Below are 12,352 nucleotides of genomic sequence, written 5' to 3' on the forward strand. Positions count from 1 at the left end.
AGGGGATTTTGGACAGTACGTTTTTCTGAAATGGTTTTTTGGGGGCATGTTGCATTTAGGAAGCCCCTATGGTGCCAAAACAGCAAAAAAAAAAAACATGGCATACCATTTTGGAAACTAGACCCCTTGAGGAACGTAACAAGGAATTAAGTGAGCCTTAATACCCCACAGGTGTTTCATGACTTTTGCATATATAAAAAAATAATAATATTTTTTTCACTAAAATGTGTGTTTCCCCCCAAATTTCACATTTTTGCAAGGGTTAATAGCAGAAAATACCCCCCAAAATTTGTAACCCCATCTCTTCTGAGTATGGAGGTACCCCATAAGTTGACCTGAAGTGCATTACGGGCGAACTACAATGCTCAGAAGAGAAGGAGTCATATTTGGCTTTTTGAGAGCAAATTTTGCTCGGGAGGGCATGTCGCATTTAGGAAGCCCCTATGGTGCCAGGACAGCAACAAAAAAAATGACATGGCATACCATTTTGGAAACTAGACTCCTTGAGGAACGTAACAAGGGATAAAGTGAACCTTAATACCCCACAGGTGTTTCACGACTTTTGCATATGTAAAAAAAAATTTTTTTTTTTACCAAAAATGCTTGGTTTAGCAAAAATTTTACATTTTTAAAAAAGGTAATAGCAGAAAATACCCCCCAAAATTTGAAGCCCAATGTCTCCCGATTCAGAAAACACCCAATATGGGGATGAAAAGTGCTCTGCTGGCGCACTACAGGTCTCAGAAGAGAAGGAGTCACATTTGGCTTTTTGGAAGCAAATTTTGCTCTGGGGGCATGCCGCATTTAGGAAGCACCTATGGTGCCAGGACAGAAAAAAAAAACACATGACATACCATTTTGGAAACTAGACCCCTTGGGGAACGTAACAAGGGGTAAATTGAACCTTAATACCCCACAGGTGTTTCACGACTTTTGCATATGTAAAAAAAAATATATTTTTTTTACACTAAAATGCTTGTTTTCCCCCAAATTTTACATTTTTACAAGGGATAATAGCAGAAAATACCCACCAAAATTTGTAACCCCATCTCTTCTGAGTATGGGAATACCCAATAAGTGGACGTGAAGTGCACTGGGGGCGAACTACAATGCTCAGAAGAGAAGGAGCATCATTGAGCTTTTGGAGAGAGAATTTGGCCATGTGCATTTCCAAAGCCCCCCCGTGGTGCCAGAACAGTGGACCCCCCCACATGTGACCCCATTTTTAAAACTACACCCTTCACGGAAGGTAATAAGGGGTGCAGGGAGAATTTACACCCCACTGGCATTTGACGGATCTTTGGAACAGTGGGCTGTGCAAATAAAAAAATTTATTTTTCATTTTCACAGACCCCTGTTTCAAAGATCTGTCAGACACCTGTGGGGTGTAAATGCTCACTGTACCCCTTGTTACATTCCGTGAGGGGTGTAGTTTCCAAAATGGGGTCACATGTGGGTATTTATTGTTTTGCACTTATGTCAGAACCGCTGTAAAATCAGCCACCCCTGTGCAAATCACCAATTTAGACCTCAAATTTACATGGTGCACTCTCCCTTCTGAGCCTTGTTGTGCGTCCCCAGAACACTTTGCGCCCACATATGGGGTATCTCCGTCCTCAGGAGAAATTGCGTTACAAATTTTGGAGGCTTTTTTTCTTTTACCGCTTGTGAAATTTTAAAGTATGGGGCAACACCAGTATGTTAGTGTACAAAAATGTTTTTTTTTTACACTAACATGCTGGTGTAGACCCCAACTTTACCTTTTCATAAGGGGTAAAAGGAGAAAAAGCCCCCCAAAATTTGTTAGGCAATTTCTCCCGAGTACGGCGATACCCCATATGTGGCCCTAAACTGTTGCCTTGAAATACGACAGGGCTCCAAAGTGAGAGCGCCATGCGCATTTGAGGCCTAAATTAGGGATTTGCATAGGGGTGGACATAGGGATATTCTACACCAGTGATTCTCAAACAGGGTGCCTCCAGCTGTTGCTAAACTCCCAGCATGCTTGGACAGTCAATGGTTGTCCGGAAATGCTGGGAGTTTTTGTTTTGCAACAGCTGGAGGCTCCGTTTTGGTAACACTGCTGTAGGATACGTTTTTCATTTTTATTGGGGTGGAAGGGGTGGTGGGGGGGGCAGTGTACGTGTGTATATGTAGTGTTTCACTCTTTATTTTATGTTAGTGTAGTGTAGTGTTTTTAGGTTACATTCACAGTGACGGCGGATTACACTGAGTCTCCCGCTAGGAGTTTGAGCTGCGGCTGCTGCAGCTCAAACTTGAAGCAGGGAACTCACTGTAATCCGCCGCCAGTGTGAATGTAACCTGTACATTCACATGGGAGGGGGGGGGGGGGGGGGCAAAACTACAACTCCCAGCATGCACTGACAGAACGTGCATGCTGGGAGTTGTAGTTTTGCAACAGCTGGAGGCACACTGGTTGGAAAATACTGAGTTAGGTAATAGAACCTATTACCTAACTCGGTATTTCCCAACCAGTGTGCCTCCAGCTGTTGCAGAATTACAACTCTCAGCATGTACTGATTGCCAAAGGGAATGCTGGGAGATGTAGTTATGCAACAGCTGGAGGCACGCAAGTACAACTCCTAGCATGCCGAGACAGCCATTTGCTGTTCCTGAATGCTGGGAGTTGTAGTTTTGCAAGATTTAGAGGGGTTCAGGCTGGAGATCACTGACAGTGGTCTCTAAACTGTGGCCCTCCAGATGTTGCAAAACTACAAATCTCAGCATGCTAAGACAGCAAACTGCTGTCTGGGCATGCTGGGAGTTGTAGTTTTGTAATATCTGGAGGGCTACAGTTTAGAGACCACTGTCAGTGATCTCCAGCCTGAACCCCTCTAAATCTTGCAAAACTACAACTCCCAGCATGCCAACACAGCAAACAGCTGTCAAGGCATGGTGGGAGTTGTAGTTTTGCAACATCTGGAGGGCGACAGTTTAGAGACCACTCTCTAAACTGTCGCCCCGCAGATGTTGCTAGGCAAGAGACTCCTGGACACGCAACGTCATACTCGCCTCCACCGCCGCCGTGATCACAGCCGCCGCGGGGTAAGTGACCGCCGCCGCTACTACACGGTTCCCCCCGCTGTGCCCGGACACCGATGGGTGGGCATAGCGGAGGGGAACCGAACTTTAACCCCCCCGCCCCCAGTCTGCTATTGGTCGGTCGCTCGACCGATCAATAGCAGGGATAGGAGGGGTGGCAACCCTGCCACCTCACTCCTATCTCTTCAAGGGGGATCGAGGGTGTCTTGGACACCCTCGATCCCCCTTATTTTATCGCAGAGCCGCAGTTGATGGGCAGGGGGAGAGCGCTCCCCCTGCAAACACCATAGATGCCGTGATCAGAACTGATCACGGCATCTATGGGGTTAATGCTGCCGGGATCGCGGCCCCGGCAGCTGCGGTGGGACTCCGGCTGTGATTGACAGCGGAGTCCCACCCGCGATCTCCTGCGCTGCCCGCGGCAGAGCAGGAGATCACTTGGACGTATGCATACGTCCATTTGCGCGAACGTGTAATGCGCCTGGACGTATGCATACGTCCAATAGCGGGAAGGGGTTAAACTCACCTGGGGCAAGTAACAGGTGTGGGCAATATAAAAATCACACTTGAAAGCAGATAAAAAGAAGATAAGTTTACTTAGTGTGCGCCACACTAAGCATGGACAACAGAAAGAGGAGAAGAGAACTGTCTGAGGGCTTGAGAACCAAAATTATGGGAAAATATCAACAATCTCGAGGTTACATGTCCATCTCCACAGATCTAGATTTGTCTTTGTCCACAGTGCGCAACATTATCAAGAAGTTTGCAACCCATGGCACTGTAGCTAAGAGAGACGGAAGAGAAAAATTGATGAAAGGTGTCAACGCAAGATAGTCCAGATGGTGGATGAGCAGCCCCAAACAAGTTCCAAAGATATTCAAGCTGTCCTGCAGGCTGGCCGAGCATCAGTTTCAGCACAAATTATCCACCTACATTTAAATGAAATGAAACGCTATGGCAGGAGACCCAGAAGGACCCCACTGCTGACACAGAGACATAAAAAAGTAAGACTACATTTTGCCAAAATAAACTTGAGTAAGCCAAAATCCTTCTGGGAAAGAGTCTTGTGGATAGATGAGACCAAGATAGAGCTTTTTGGTAAAGCACATCATTCTACTGTTTACTGAAAATGGAATGAGGCCTACAAAGAAAAGAACACAGTACCTACAGTGAAATATGGTGGAGGTTCAATGATGTTTTGGGGTTGTTTTGCTGCCTCTGGCACTGGATGCCTTGAATGTGTGCAAGACATCATGAAATCTGAGGATTACCAACGGATTTTTGGTCACACTGTACAGCCCAGCGTCAGAAAGCTGGGTATGCGGCCGAGATCTTGGTCTTCCATCAGGACAATGGGGGGAATTTATCATTGGTTTTACCCTGGCTTTGTGGTGTACATTTGTCTCACAGTTTGTCTCAGATACTGTTTTGAAACTTTTCATTGCGACTTTTGCTTTACAAGTTTTTTCGAAAGGAACATACCAAGTCATGATTTCAGTTGAAATAATGCAGTGATCAGGAATTCATTAAATGCGACTTTTCAGTTTGTCGCATCTTTTGTTGCAACTGCGCTCAGTTAGGCTCAAATCTACACCAGCCCTGACTTGGCTTACAAAACTGACTGTTGACAGCATTATTAAAAAGTCGCACATTTTGTCGCACTGGATAAAAAGTTGCACAAAAGGTCGCAGAGGAATCACCATACAAAGTGGAGTACGGAAGTAAGAAATATGATGAGCACCAGATTTATCACATGCCCTGCACCGTGTAGTACATTTGGTGCAGGTACACAGTTTCCTCCACATTAATTAATGGGGTAAAAAAATGTTCACCTACACCACTCTTGATGAATAACCCCCAATGACCCCAAACATACGTCAAAAAGCACCCAAAAATTTGAATGCAACAAAGCGCTGGAGCGTTCTTAAGTGGCCAGCAATGAGTCAAGATCTAAATCCCATTGAACACCTGTGGAGAGATCTTAAAATTGCTGTTGGGAAAAGGCACCCTTCCAATAAGAGACCTGGAGCAGTTTGCTAAGGAAGAGTGGTCCAACATTCCGGCTGAGAGATGTAAGAAGCATATTGATGGTTATAGGAAATGACTAATTTCAGTTATTTTTTTCCAAAGGGTGTGCAACCAAATATTAAGTTAAATAAATAGTTAAATAGTTAGTACGGTCGAAAAAAGACATATGTCCATCAAGTTCAACCAGGGAATTAAGGGGTAGGGGTGTGGCGCGATATTGGGGAAGGGATGGGATTTTATATTTCTTCATAAGCATTAATGTTATTAAAGTTAAGGGTGCCAATAATTTTGTCCAGCCCCATTTTTGGAGTTTGGTGTGACATTATGTCCAATTTGCTTTTTTTCCTCCCTTTTTTGGTTTAGTTCCAATACACACAAAGGGAATAAACGAGTATAGCAATGCTTCTGTGAGAAATACTTAATTTTCTTGAAAAATTTCAGGGGTGCAAACATTTATGGCCATGGCTGTAAATGATCCAGCAGGTGTTAGGACCGCTGGAAAATGTGCAGTCTCCTAGACAGCAATGCATTTCCGTGCAGAATCTGCAGAAAGAATAGACATGAGTATTCTGCGGATGCCGGAGTCAGGATTTCTGCGGAAATTCCACCGTGTACACAGTGCAGCAGAATCCCACGGAAATCAGTGGGACTCATTGCAGCAGAATTTCTGAGCAGAATATTCCTATGGAAATTCTGCTTTGAAATTCCACTGTGTGAAGATCCTTGAGCATATTTAAATGGAAGATGGGGGAGCGCAAGGTCTCAAATTTCCACAGGCTCTGTCTTCTTCCATGAGTGGAAGAAGACTCCAGTGGCAACCAGTGATGCTCTGGTGAATTCCATACCCAAGAACGCTTAAGGCAGTGCTGAAAAATAATGGTGGACACACAAAATATTGAGACTTTGTGCCCCATTAGCAATTTCTACATAGGGTTGTTCTCACTTTTGTTGCCAAGGTTTAGACATTAATAGTTGTATGTTGAGTTATTTTGAGGGGACAGCAAAATGAAACACTTTATACAGGCTGTTCACTAACTACCAGATCCAGCCAAGCCCCCTAAGACAGTAGAAGATGATGCATTGTCTTGGGGGAGAGGGAGAGCTGGAGACAATATCACATTGAAAATTAAAGAACTACACCTCCCTGTCAGTGGTGAATCACGCAAAAACATACTGAAGCAAGTACAATTTGTAATAATACTATTAGTAAGTTATATATGTTATTTAAATACATTTATTTTTAAACCTGATAACCCATTTAACCCCTTAAGGACCCAGTCAATTTTCAGTGTAGGACTCGGCCATTTTTTGCACATCTGACCACTGTCACTTTAAGCATTAATAACTCTGGGATGCTTTTACCTTTCATTCTGATTCCTAGATAATTTTTTCGTGACATATTCTACTTTAAGTTAGTGGTAAAATTTAGTCGATACTTGCATCATTTCTTGGGTAAAAATTCCAAAATTTGATGAAAAAATTGTAAATTTTGCATTTTTTTTAACTTTGAAGCTCTCTGCTTATAAGGAAAATTAATATTCCAAATATATTATATATTAATTCACATATTCAATATGTCTACTTTATGTTTGCATCATAAAGTTGACATGTTTTTACTTCAAAGGGCTTCAAAGTTCAGCAGCAATTTTCCAATTTTTCACAAGAAATACGCCATAAATGACCCCATTATAAAAACTGCACCCCTCAAAGTATTCAAAGTGACATTCAAAAGGTTTGTTATCCCTTTAGGTGTTTCACAGGAATAGCAGCAAATTGAAGGAGAAAATTCAAAATCTTCATTTTTTACACTGGCATGTTCTTGTAGATACAATTTTTTTATTTTTACAAGGGGTAAAAGGAGAGAAATCTTCCAAAATGTGTAACCCAATTTCTCTCGAGTCAGGAAATACCTCATATGTATATGTCAAGTGTTCGGCGGGCGCACTACAATGCACAGAAGAAAAGGAGTCACATTTGGCTTTTGGAAAATTTCGAATTTTGGGTTTTATGAGTAAGCGTATCTGGAAAAAAGCACAGCAGAGCTTCTCATGGGATAGTATTTCTGGTTAGGTCAATTTGCCCTTTAATATTGGGCAAAAGGATAGGCAATCTTGCTCACCTTTTGTGGTTGTGTGCCAGGCACAACCACCTGTGATAGCGTATATGGTCAGTGCAGCCACCCGGGTATCGGCTCAGGAGTCCTCAGCTGAGAGTAGAGATATCAAGAAGAGACAGGAAAAAATCCACGGGTCTTCGGCGCAATCCGTACAAAGTACTCACAGTCCGTGATGTATATAAAGAAGGTCCGTTTATTAAAGTTCCAAAGCAAACAAATCCGTTTCAAGGCCTTTGCTAGCCTCTTTCTCAATGTTTAAATGGCATATGCAGGTAATAAAAACAGTGTGCTTATATAGCTAAAAAGGGTGCCGAGAGTCAAGTGATTGGCAGGTGACTGACGTCAGCTCTCCTGCCGGAAACGCAGGAGAGCGGCGTGCAGTGTAAACAGTGTTTGAAGTGTTCAAAGTACTTTAATCAGGATGTTGGTTGTATAAAACAATGTGCAGTGGTGTATTGAAACTTGTTCTCTATATCCGCGCTCTGTATTGTGCCGGGGGGAGTTATTTTCAGCTGTGGATCTTATGTGGTGTATACTGTTATTCTCCGCTGTCAGCGGAGGTCTAGGTGCGCATGCGCCTGGCTAAGTTCGGTGGTGATCGCATAGAAGGAGAGTATTGCTAGGGACGCTAGAGTTCACGCATGTGTGCGGTGCGAATAAATATCTGTCCGTGGACATTCAGTGATACTGCATGTAGATACTGTATCACTGCATGTCCACGGACAGATATTTATTCGCACCGCGCGCATGCGCGAACTCTAGCGTCCCTAGCAACACTCTCCTTCTATGCGATCACCGCCGAACTTAGTCAGGTGCATGCGCACCTAGACCTCCGCTGACAGCGGAGAATAACAGTATACCCTGCATTAGATCCACAGCTGAAATTACCTCCCCCCGCCACAGTACAGAGTGCGGACATAGAGAACAAGTTTCAATACACCACTGCACATTGGTTTATAAAACCAACATCCTGATTAACCCCTTAAGGACGCAGCTCATTTTCACCTTAAGGACGCAGGCCTTGTTTGCAAATCTGACCACTGTCACTTTAAGCATTAATAACTCTGGGATGCTTTTACTTTTCATTCTGATTCCGAGATTTTTTTGTGACATATTCTACTTTATGTTAGTGGTAAAATTTCGTCGATACATAATTTATTGGTGAAAAATTCCCAAATTTTATATTGATTCACATGTACAATATGTCTACTTTATGATTGCATCAGAAAGGTAACATGTTTTTACTTTTGGAATACATCAGAGGGCTTCAAAGTATAGCAGCAATTTTCCAATTTTTCACAACATTTTCAAAATCTGAATTTTTCAGGGACCAGTTCAGTTTTGAAGTGGATTTCAGGGGCCTTCATATTAGAAATATCCCACAAATTACCCTATTATAAAAACTGCACTCCTCAAAGTATTCAAAATGACATTCAGTAAGTGTGTTAACCCTTTAGTTGTTTCACAGTGAAAATTCAAAATCTTCCTTTTTTACACTCGCATGTTCTTGTAGACCCAGTTTTTGAATTTTTACAAGGGGTAAAAGGAGAAAAATCTTCCTAAAATTTGTAACCCAATTTCTCTCGAGTAAGGAAATACCTCATATGTGTATGTCAAGTGTTCGGCTGGCGCAGTAGAGGGCTCAGAAGGGAAGGAGTGACAATGGGATTTTGGAGAGTGAGTTTTTCTGAAATGGTTTTTGGAGGGCATGTCACATTTAGGAAGCCCCTATGGTGCCAGAACAGCAGAAAAACCCCACATGGCATACTATTTTGGAAACTACACCCCTCAGGGAACGTAACAAGGGGTACAGTGAGCCTTAACACCCCACAGGTGTTTGACGACTTTTCGTTAAAGTTGGACGTGTAAATAAAAATAAAATTTTTCACTAAAATGCTGGTTTTCCCCAAAATGTTACATTTCTACAAGGGGTAATAGGAGAAAATGCCCCCCAAAATTTGTAACCCCATTTCTTCTGAGTATGGAAATACCCCATGTGTGGACGTCAATTGCTCTGCTGGTGAACTACAATGCTCAGAAGAGAAGGAGCGCCATTGAGATTATGGAGAGAGAATTTGGTTGGAATAGAAGTCGGGGGCCTTGTGCATTTACAAAGCCCCTTGTGGTGTCAGAACAGTGGACCCCCCCACATATGACCCCATTTTGGAAACTAAACCCCTCACGGAATTTAATAAGGGGTGCAGTGAGTATTTACACCCCACTGGCATTTGACAGATCGTTGGAACAGTGGGCTGTGCAAATGAAAAATTACATTTTTCATTTTCACAGACCACTGTTCCAAAAATCTGTCAGACACCTGTGGGGGGGGGGGGGGGGGGGTAAAGGCTCACTGCACCCCTTATTACATACCGTGAGGGGTGTAGTTTCCAAAATGGGGTCACATGTGGGTATTTATTTTTTTGCGTTTATGTCAGAACCGCTGTAAAATCAGCCACACCTGTGCAAATCACCAATTTAGGCCTCAAATGTACATGGTGCGCTCTCACTCCTGAACCTTGTTGTGTGCCCGCAGAGCATTTTACGCCCACATATGGGGTATTTCCGTACTCAGGAGAAATTGCGTTACAAATTTTGGGGGTCTTTTTTTACGTTCACCTCTTGTGAAAATAAAAAGTATCAGGCAACACCAGCATGTTAGTGTAAAAAAATTCGTCCCCCCAAAGGACGAGGGGGCACTCCCTCCGTCTAAAGGGGCGACACGTCTTCTTTACCATAAGGACTGTGAATTTATGGAACAGTCTACCTCAGGAACTGATCACAGCAGGAACAATTAACAGCTTTAAAACAGGGTTAGATACATTCCTGGAACAAAATAACATTAATGCTTATGCAGAATTATAAAACTACATCCCTTCCCCTTATCCCCTTACACCCTTCCCTTCAATTACCTGGTTGGACTTGATGGACGTATGTCTTTTTTCAACCATACTAACTATGTAACTAACCAGCTGATGTAGACCCCAACTTTTTCTTTTCATAAGGGGTAAAAGGAGAAAAAGCCCCCCAAAATTTGTAGTGCAATTTTTTCCGAGTACGATACCCCATATGTGGCTCTAAACTGTTTCCTTGAAATACAACAGGGCTCCAAAGTGAGAGAGCGCCATGCGCATTTGAGGACTAAAATAGGGATTGCATAGGGGTGGACATAGGGGTATTCTACGCCAGTGATTCCCAAACAGGGTGCCTCCAGCTGTTGCTAAACTCCCAGCATGCCTGGACAGTCAGTGGCTGTCCGGAAATGCTGGGAGTTGATGTTTTGTACTAGCTGGAGGCTCCATTTTGGAAACACTGCCGTACAATGTTTTTTATTTTTATTGGGGTGGGGGGGGGGCAGTGTAAGGGAGTGTATATGTAGTGTTTTACCCTTTATTTTGTGTTAGTGTAGTGTAGTGTTTTTAGGGTACATTCACACCGGCGCAGATTTACAGTGAGTTTACCGCTAGGAGTTTGCGCTGCGGCAGAAAATTTTCCACAGCCCAAACTTGAAGCAGGAAACTTACTGTAAACCTACCTGTGTGAATGTACCCTGTACATTCACATGGGGGGCAAACCTCCAGCTGGTGCAAAACTACAACTCCCAGCATGTACTGACAGACCGTGCATGCTGGGAGTTGTACTTTTACAACAGCTGGAGGCACACTGGTTGGAAAACCTTCAGTTAGGTTCTGTTACCTAACTCAGTATTTTCCAACCAGGGTGCCTCCTGCTGTTGCAAAACTACAACTCCCAGCATTTACTGATCACCAAAGTGCATGCTGGGAGATGTAGTTATGCAACAGTTCGAAGTGTGCAACTACAACTCCCAGCATGGCGAGACAGCTGTTTGCTGTTTGGGCATGCTGGGATTTGCAGTTTTGCAACATCTGCAGGGCCACAGTTAAGAGACCACTGCAGCGTGATCTCCAAACTGTGCCCCTCTTGCAAAACTACAAATCACAGCATGCCCAAACAGCAAACTGCTGTGTGGGCATGCTGGCAGTTGTAGTTTTGCAAGATCTGGAGGACTACAGTTTATAGATCACTGCAAAGTCATCTCCAAACTGCAGCCCTCTAAATCTTGCAAAACTACAAATCCCAGCATGCCCAAACGGCTGTCTTAGCATGCTGGGAGTTGTAGTTTAGCAACATCTGGGGACGAGGGGCTACAGTTTAGAGAGCACTGTATGTGGTCTCCAAAGTTTAGCCCCCCCCCAGATGTTGCTAGTCAACTATTCACCCCCTTCCGTAGTCTCCATCAGGGAGCCACGAGGGAGCCGCACGTCATAGCCGCCCGCCGCAGCCGATCAGGTAAGGGACCTCCACCGTCGCCGCCACCGTCGATCACGCTACAGTTCCCCCGTTCTGCCCGGAGTACCGTCGGTGGGCCGGACGGGGGAACCGAACTTTAACCCCCCCTGCCCCCGATCTGCTATTGGTCGTCGCATCTTGACGACTAATAGCAGGGATAGGAGGGGTGGCACCCCTGCCACCTAACTCCTATCCCTTCAGGGGGACCGGGGGTGTCTTGGGCACCCCCGATCCCCCTGATTTTCCGGGTCACCAGACACCGGTATGACCTGGCTCCGCCGAAAATCGTCGGTCTGAATTGACCGTCTCAGGACCCCCCTGCACATATGCACTGGATGCCTGCTGATAGATATCAGCAGTCATCCCGGTCTGGTCCCCATTAGGAAATAACCTACCTAATGGTGGGAAAATTATCTACTACCGGCTTCTCACCCCTCTTTATCACCCCCTGTACCATTTCATCATACCCTTCATCACCCCCTGTGCCATTTTATCACCCCTTTGCTATTTCATCACCCCCTTTATAGTGTGGTAGCGTTAGTTGTCCCTTGTATGGTGGTATTGTTAAGGATTTGTTAATGTGCGGCCTTAACCTGTGAGTGACTACCGCTGTACTAATTTCCGAGCGTCGACATACGAAAATTCACACCAGGCCAGGTTGGTATGAGTTCCTTCCTTGGTACCCCAGGGAGTTCTGTTTTTTTACATTGTACAAAGAAGGAGGGTGAATTATGACATCACAATTAGAATATTACATTCTGATTGGTTGTTTAAATATTGAGTCCATATATATTAGCATATCTAGTGTCCATTAATTTATTTCTTGGCCAAAGTTAA

This window comes from Hyla sarda, chromosome 10 (genome assembly GCF_029499605.1).
Source record: "Hyla sarda isolate aHylSar1 chromosome 10, aHylSar1.hap1, whole genome shotgun sequence".
Classification (NCBI taxonomy): domain Eukaryota; kingdom Metazoa; phylum Chordata; class Amphibia; order Anura; family Hylidae; genus Hyla; species Hyla sarda.